We start from the raw sequence: 8,759 nt of genomic DNA on the forward strand, positions 1-8,759 counted from the left end.
ATATATATATATATATATATAAAAGTTTTCGACTTTTCTCCCCCCCCCTCCCGTGGCTTTAAATCTATTTAAATTCTGAGGGGGGCGCTCAGAAATATTTCTCAGAGCTGAGACACTAAGATGGCCGCCTTGAAATTATTTTTAAAACAACCCCCCCACCAGCACCGCCACCCCTTCCATAAAGAAAGAAGGGGGAAAATCCCCTTTTAAAACAAAATGGCTGGCTTAATATTTCATTTTTCACCCCCCCTCTATTCTCTCTGTTACACCCCCATCTTCAAGCCTCTACCCAGAAACCCACAAATTTCTCCCTTTTTTCATAACTGATTAGTGCACAGATTAATAGAGATATTTTCCTTGTGTACTGAAGTGTGTGTGTATGTGTGTGTGTGTTGGGGGGGATGAAGGATTTCTGCATAAAACAAAAATGGCTGCTGTGACTAACTCCCCCCCATATAAAAATATTTAGGGGGGGCATTAATCAGTACTCATGCTCAGTCTGACATCAGCATAAATTGTTAAAGGTTAACTAGTTAGATACTAGTCCAACTAGATTGAATTTTTTTCTTTACTAGTCTCTTCCTTCCCACCTCCCTTCTCTAAAGACAAGCTTTTTTTTTTTTTTGAATACTTCAGAAGGGAGTGGTTTGATGTGAAGGTTTTTTTCCCCTTCAGGCATTGAAAAGGAAAAAGATGAAATATATGTTTATATATAACTCTGTTGCTGCATACCTCATTGAAGTCGAAATGCATTTAATTGTGTATGTATCTTTTAAATGAGAAGCGGTACTGGATTTTTTTTTCTTTTTTTTAAAAAAGTGACAGAAATCCTAGTGACTTTTGGGGGAAGAGATATGAATAGATACAATGATTGAGTTTTTTTTCAAAGGAATCCATGTTTGATTCTCCCCTTTGCCCAGCCTTTTCAGTGATTTGTGATTGTAATTTTTATCTGCACTCTTTCCCTTTTCTTTGCCTACTCTTCTCTTAATTGCTTACATATAAAATTCATCTGGCTTGAGAAATTAATTTAGTGGTAAACAACAAATTTTTAGAATAAAAGAAAGTATGAAGGTTGTAAAATTATTTTCTCTTTTCTCCTGTTTCAGTATATTTCCCTTCCTCCATGATCTCCAATAGTGTTAAAGGAGAAGAAACTGAGGTATCCGGAAAGAGAAAAGTAACTGGGACTGAGAAAAAGAAAGAGGTAGGGGTTACACTCAGGCATTTTCATCTAACTTGCTGACCATGATTTCCAACAGTACCTCAGCGTTTATCTTAAAGTGGTACCAGGAATCAGATGGCAGTTAAAAAGGAGTCTAAAAGCAGCTTTCGCATACAGAGATTTGATCAGAGAGGTCCAGACATAAAACCTGCCAGTGGAGTGAAAGAAAGAAGGCACACAGCTCTCTTCTACCCTTTTTTGTTCCTCACTTTTTTCTTCACTTTGGTTTCCTTCCATTCTTTTGACCTCCCTTGGCCCCTTCCCTCGCTTCACATTGCAGGCCTGTAAAATCTGCTGGGTTATTTCTTTACATCTTATGTGTAATTGCCTGCCCCCCAGTTCCAAGGAGGAGGACTAAGGTGACCAGCAAACAAAAAGTGCTAGAGACAAGGGACTGCAGTACAGATTTTTTTATAAGGCTAAAATGTTTTCTATTGGTGTTTTCCCTACACTAATGCATGTTATTGAACTTTGGTTCCCAACTTGTTTTTGACTTGGCCTGTGGAATGCTCCCATATCATTCCTACACTGAGTAGAACTTCCTGCTCCGTATGATTTAGCTCTTTTCTCCTCTTTCTGTCTCTGCTAGTCTGTCTGGGTAACCCTCTATTTCTGTATATGGACTTCTGTGCATCTGTATCTCTTTTTCCCTGTCTTTCTCATCACTTTGACCCTCAGGTTCCATCACCTCTAAGTGAACTCTATTTACTTCTGCCTTCTGGCCTCTGGCTTCATGTGGCTCTTCCTCATCTGTGTCTGACTGACTCTCCCTCTTTTCCTGCCTACTTCATTACACTGTGGATTCTAGCGTCTGGGAAAAGTGTCTCCACATGTGTTTAGGCCACACAGCATATCATGCACACCAGTTTCTCTGTCTTGTCCCCTCTCCCTCTGTGCCAAGCACCTCGGCCTGCCTGCCACATGTGCCACAATTTGTAGGTGTGGATGGCTAAAGATAGCCATGTGTATCCCTGTGAAGCCTTCTTCATTCTCTTTCCTGAGAGTGCTTTACATATGGATTTGTTAATTTGCCTGATTCTCCCCTCAACCCCGCCGCCTGTCTATATCTCTGGCTGGCCAGCTTGCTTGCCTACTTGCTTGCTTTTTCCTCTTCTCTTCTCTTCTCTTCTCTTCTCTTCTCTTCTCTTCTCTTCTCTCTTCTCTTCTCTTCTCTTCTCTCTCCTCTCCTCTCCTCTCCTCTCCTCCCCTCCCCTCCCCTCCCCTCTCCTCCCCTCCTCGCTTTTTCCTTTCCTCCCTATTGACCCCTTAATTTGTCATCTTCTATCCTTGTTTCTGCCTGCCTTTCTACCTGCTTGCTCCTGTTATGGTGTCTGCTTGCCTCCCGGTCTGCTTCTCCCTGACGGGCTGGCAGCCTCTTCCTCTCTCTGGTTGTCTGTCTGTTTCTCTGGCTGTTTGCCCACCACTCTCTCTCTAGCCATCTGTCTCCCCGCCTGCCTGTCTCTATCATTTTTTTAGCCTGCATCTCTTGGATTGTGTACCTTCCAGGCCCTGCCCTGGCCCCCATCATGTATCTTGCCTTTCTACTTGTCCCTCCTATTTATTGCTGTTAAGATCACCATTTTTCCTTGCCTCCCTTACGGTCTGTCTTCTTGCCTATCTACCCTACTTGCTTGCCTGCTGTTCTGTTTAATGCCTGTATCTTTTTACTCTTGATATGTATCAGCGTTTTCTCCCTTGGCTTCCTTTCTGCCAGCATCCATCCATGGGGAGGGTCTCTCTTTCCAGTCCTGTCAATAATCTCCTCACCCCCAAATCTTAACTGTCTTCATACCATATCCCGGACCCTGCCTTCTCTCACATTGGTCTCTATTTCAGTTGTCTCTGTTTCTTTCTGACTTTCTGTTTCCTCAGACAGTCTGCCTGCCTTAGTCTTTTTGCCATTCTCCTAGTCTCTTGATATTTTCCTGCCTTTTTGCTGTCTGCTTGGCAAGCTCTTACTGTCCACATCTCTGCTTGATTTTTTTATTTTACTTTTTCTCCCAATGAATTTTTGAATAGACATATATGTAGTAAAAATTTTAAAAGTACTAAACCTATAGTGTGTAAAGTAAATCTCCTGCCTCTTCCTCTCCCCCTGGGCATAAGTTCCTGTCCCTCTATAGAGGTAGCCACTATGTCACATTTCTTGGATGCTGCCCCAGAGAAGAATCTACACATATATAGGTCTACTATTTGCTCTTGGCTCTGCTCCTTAATATTTTTCTCCAAGCTTTGCTGGATGTTCCTTCTCCTGTTTAGTCTCCTTACTGACTTTGTTGGGCTTGCCACCTCTTGCTTCTTTTGTCTTTCTGATTCTTCTTGTGCCACCTGTATTTTTTTTGTTGTTGTTGTTTTGTCTTTTTGAGGCAGGGTCTCACTATGCCAATCAAGCTGACCTTGAACTCACTTTGTAGCCCAGGCTGACCTCAAACTCTAGCAATCTTCCTGCCTTAGTCTCCTGAGGGCTGGAATTGCAGCCCTGCACCCCCACACCCAGCTGGCACTTGTATTTTGTTTTTGTTTTTGTTTTTGTTTTTTGAGACAGGGTCTTGCTATGCAGTTCAGACTGGCCTTGAGTTCACTTTGTAGCCCAGGCTGGTCTCAACTTACAACAATCCTCCTGCCTCAGCCTCCCAAGGGCTGGGATTACACGCGTGCACCACCATGCCCGGCGGCACCTGTATTTTTAATTGACTCTTTACTGGTCGCATGCTTTTACTGTCAGTACAAAAGGAGTGTTAGGAAGTGCTTGTTCTTTCCTATTCCACATAGTGAGTTATGTAGAGGACAGCATGTCTTTGTTGGGCTCTCACTGAAATATGTACTAGTTCAGAAAAGACATGAAAACCCTGAAAGTATAAAAATGAACATAAATATAGGTATAATTAGTAAAAGTTTATAAACTCTGCTCATATATTTAGAGTAGACAGAGACCTTTCCCACTTAGCATATGAATCTAGATCCTTTTAGGTTGCTGAGTTAGGCCTGCCCAAGAAATTTGTCTTTCTTCTCATCTAAAAAGCTTTGCTCCCTATTAAAACTTTTCTCTTTGTTCATCCTTTTTGCTGGATCCTTTCTATGTCATTTTAAGAACCATTATAACACTTTTAGAGACTCAGCCTGTAACCAGGTCTCTGAGAAACATGATACAACTTTTCTACACAATGTACTCTTCTTTCATTTATGCTTTTTTTACTGCTTATATTCCTGAATTTAACTGCTTTACCCCCTATCTCTATGCCCCTTGTTTCACTGATTCTGTATTTCTTCTTATCTGTCTGTCTAGGTCTCCATTTTAGCCTCTTTCTGATTGGCTACCGTCCCTCTCTTCTCTCTGATTGGCCTGTATTCCTCTATCACCCCATTTGTCTGTGGGATTCTTTCTGTCTGCCTGCAATAATGTATGTGATAGCACTTTATAAATTATAAGGCACTATGTTGTACGAAATAGTATTATCACTTTGTCTTCCTTCTTACCTTGTTTTCTTCCTTTACTTCTCTTTTCTCTTCCCCTTTCTGTTTGCAAGTCTGCATTTCTCTTGATGATCTTGCTGCTTCTCTGTCAGTCATCCTTTTTTCCCTGCCAGCATGTCTATTTTTCTCCCATCCTTCTTCTCTGTTTACTTGGTTCTTGTGTTTCTCCTGTGTTTCTAGGTTTCTCTATATTTCTTTTGCCTGTCTATTCTGTGTGTCCTTAGGCCTTTTATCTGTGCCTTGTGTCTTGCTGTCTCTAGCTGCTTGTCTTCCGGCCTGTCAGTTTCTATGTGGGCATCACTCTCTGCCTTTTCCATCTTTCTGTACTTTGGAAAACAAAGCAAAACAAAATGAAACACCCTTGAAATTCCTTTGTGCCAATTCCTCATGACTAATTGGTAGAGGAAGTATTTCTTGTTTTTGATTAGAAGCCTTAAGGTGAGAACAAGGAATTGAGATATGCAGTTATCAAATGGAAACCAGAAATTAGGTGGACCCACCCACCCAAAAAAAAACCTAGAAAAAATATTGAAGAGAATCCCAAGGCAATAATATTATTTTTTAAAAAACAAAATCAATAGGCTGGGCATGGTGGCAAAAGCCTGTAATCCCAGCACTCAGGAGGCTGAGGCAGGAGGATCGTTGCAAGTGTGAGACCAGCCTGGGCTACAAACTGAGCTTAAGGCCAGCCTGAACTGCATAGTGAGACCCTGTCTCAAAAAGACAAAAAAAAAAAAAAAAAAAAATCAATAAATTTACCTAAACCAATAGTTTCTCACTTTTCTGGATGATAGAAAGTTATATACCCTTTCTTGTTGCCCCCCCCCCAAAACCCCATACATACATAAAAAATCATGTTCATGGTATTATGAATACACTGGAGTCTGTGACCCAATTTATAACCCTTTTGTAGTGAGCCAGTGAGAAGGAGTGAAAGAGCACAAAGACATGCAACATGTAGATTGAAGGTTTAAAAAAAATTTGCAATCTGTGATTTTCTACCAAGGAGAGAGTAAAGAGATTCCTAATTGTCTTTTACCATATGTAAATTGGTGATAATAATGAAAAGCATATAAATGCTCAGAATATTCTATACCTAATTTTTAAAATTTAACAATGATAGATGATTCCAAAATGGCTAATTAAGTTTGCTACTTACCCTGGAAGTTTGTCTTTTATTCTGAGATTGATTGATTGATTGATTGATTATTTTAGTGTTGCTGGGGATTGAACCCAGGACCTTCACACTCAGCTACATCCCTCAGCCCTTTTATGTGTTTTTCTTTGCTGTTGTTTGTTTGTTTGTTTGTTTGTTATGAGATAAGAGTCTTGCCACATAGTAACCTTGAACTCACTATGTAGTCCAGGCTGGCCTCAAACTTGTAGCAGTCCTCTTGCCTCAACCTCCTAAGTGCTGGGATTATACGCATGTGGCACCAGGCCTGGCCCTCAGCATTTGAAAATATGTTTTATTTTGTTTTTTGAGACAGGATGTCCCTGTGTAGTTCAGGTTGCCTTGAACTTGCAGCAGTCCTCCTGCCCAGCCTCCCAAGTGTTGGGATTACAGGCATGTGACACCATGCCCAGCTAAAAATACTCTATTTTGAAATAGGGTCTCATTAAGTTGCCGGTCTGAGCTCAAACTTGGGATTCTCCTGCCTCAGCCTCTCAGAATGTTGGGATTGGGGCTAGGGATTTAGCTCAGCGGCACAGCGCCTGCCTGGCAAGCACAACATTGTGAGTTTGATTCCCAGTACCGGAAAAAAACAAAAAACAAAAACAAAAAAAATGCTGGGATTACTAGTGTTACCACCATGCCTGGCTATATCTTACATATTTTTATATATTATATATCATATGTAGTATAAATATCATTAAAAATGTATACATACATATACTTGCCCATGTTTATAATGTTAAACATGTCCTTTGTACAAGTGAGATGGTTCTCTGTAGGAGAATGCCCATGAATGGATTTTAAAGCAAGAAAGAGCAAAAACATGAGTTTTTATACTTAACTAGACAAATTGAAGTTTTTTTCAATGTGTTTAACATACATTTTTATAATTATAAATCATTTTAAATCTTTTATGAAGTAATTGTGATGAATATATAGGTCTGAGTTTTGTTGTTCTTAATGTCTTATCAGTGAAAAATCAACAACCTCATGTTGACAACACACTAAAAATCTTGATTCTACAGCTTTAATGTCTGCTTGCTTGTTTTCAGGATAGTGCCTCACTATATAGTTTAGGCTGCCCTTGAACTCATTGTGTAGCCCAGTCTGGCCTTGAAGTTATCCCCCTGCTTCAGCCTCCCAAGTACTGGGATTACAAAAGTGTACTTACTACAGCATCTGGCTTTTTGTTTCCCTTAGTGCTGGGATTGAGTTTAGGGTCTTATATGTCCTAAGCAGGTGCTTCTCTACTGAGCCATATTCCCAGAACCTAGTCCCTTCCTAATTTCATAAAGGAAGTAACTTCAGCCCTGTGTATATCATATGATTTGCCCTATCACCTACTGCGTTGAGTGCATACTAATTTTAATATATCTGTTAATTTTTCTTCAATTTAAATTTATATATATATATATATATTTTTATTTTTCTGGTGATGGAGATCTAAACCAGGGCACTCTAACACTGAACCACATCCTCCACACTTTTATATTTTTTATTTTGAGACTGGGTCTTGCTAAATTGACCCTGTGGGACTCAGACTTGTGATCTCCTGCCTCAGCCTCCCTCGGTGCTGGGATTACAGGCATGTACCACCATACCTAGCAAAATAAATGTCTTTTGAAATGTAAATTTTATATTACTGTAAATTACATCCAAAGGCAGGCGTGGTAGTGCATGCCTGTAATCCCAGTACTTGGGGGGCTGAAGCAGGAGGATCATTGCAAGTTTGAGGCCAGCCTGGGCTACAAAGTGAGCTCAAGACCAGCCTGAACTGCATAGCGAGACCCTGTCTCAAAAAGACAAAAAATAAATAAATAAATAAATTACATCCATATATCCTTGACTTGGTATGGTAATTGTTTTTCCTAATTTATTTTTAATACAAATAATTATTAAAATAAAAGTATTTTGTTTGCTTCTGATGGTATAGGCACACATTTTAGGAGCATCACTTTAATTTTATAGATCCAGAAACTGGGGCCTCAGTATTGAAAGAATGCCTAACAGTTATACTACAGAACTGGCAAAGGCTAATTTAGTTACATGTATTACACTTCTAAATTTACATATTTTCTGACAAGAGTTCCACTTCTTACCATCTATTTTGGAGAGTCATCACACTTGTGTGTAATATAACATGCTCAAAGATATTCATTATAACATTGTAGCAAAAACTTGGAAACAGAACAGGTGTGGTGGCTCACCGCTGTAATCCCAGTACTAAGGAGGCTGAAGCAGGAGGACTGCCATGAGTTTGAGGCCAGTCTGAACTATGATGCTCTGTCTTAAAAAACAAACAAAATTTGGAAATACCCTAAATCCCCAATAACAAGGAATTGCTAAATAAGCTATGTACCAATTAAGAAAAGTGAATTGTATCTGTATGCATATACATGGTAAGTTTCCTTTCCTTTTTTTTTTTTTTTTGGTACTGGGGATCAAACCCCAGTGTTCCTTTAACACTGAGCTACATCCTCCTACCCCTGCTTTTTCTATTTTGAGACAGACTTTTGCTGCGTTACAGAGGCAAGACTTGAATTTGTGATTCTCCTGCCCTAGCCTCTCAAAGTGCTGGGATTATAGGCATACACCACCATACCCAGCTAAGATTCTTTAATATACAGTTGAAAAAAACAAACTGCACAATATTAACGTTATAATATTACTTAGTTTATTTATGTTTAAAGAAACTAAAAACACTACAGAAAAATTTATATTTATATAAATGCCTTTTATTGTTTTTTGAATTTTTTTTGTCTTTTTGAGATAGGGTTTCATTATGCAGTTCAGGCTGGTCTTGAACTCACTTTGTAACCCAAGGTGGCCTTGAACTCACAACAATCCTTCTGCCTCAGCCTCCTGAGTGCTGGGATTATAGGT

Source organism: Chinchilla lanigera, unplaced genomic scaffold (genome assembly GCF_000276665.1).
Source record: "Chinchilla lanigera isolate Chin_1 unplaced genomic scaffold, ChiLan1.0 scaffold00066, whole genome shotgun sequence".
In the NCBI taxonomy this organism is placed as follows: domain Eukaryota; kingdom Metazoa; phylum Chordata; class Mammalia; order Rodentia; family Chinchillidae; genus Chinchilla; species Chinchilla lanigera.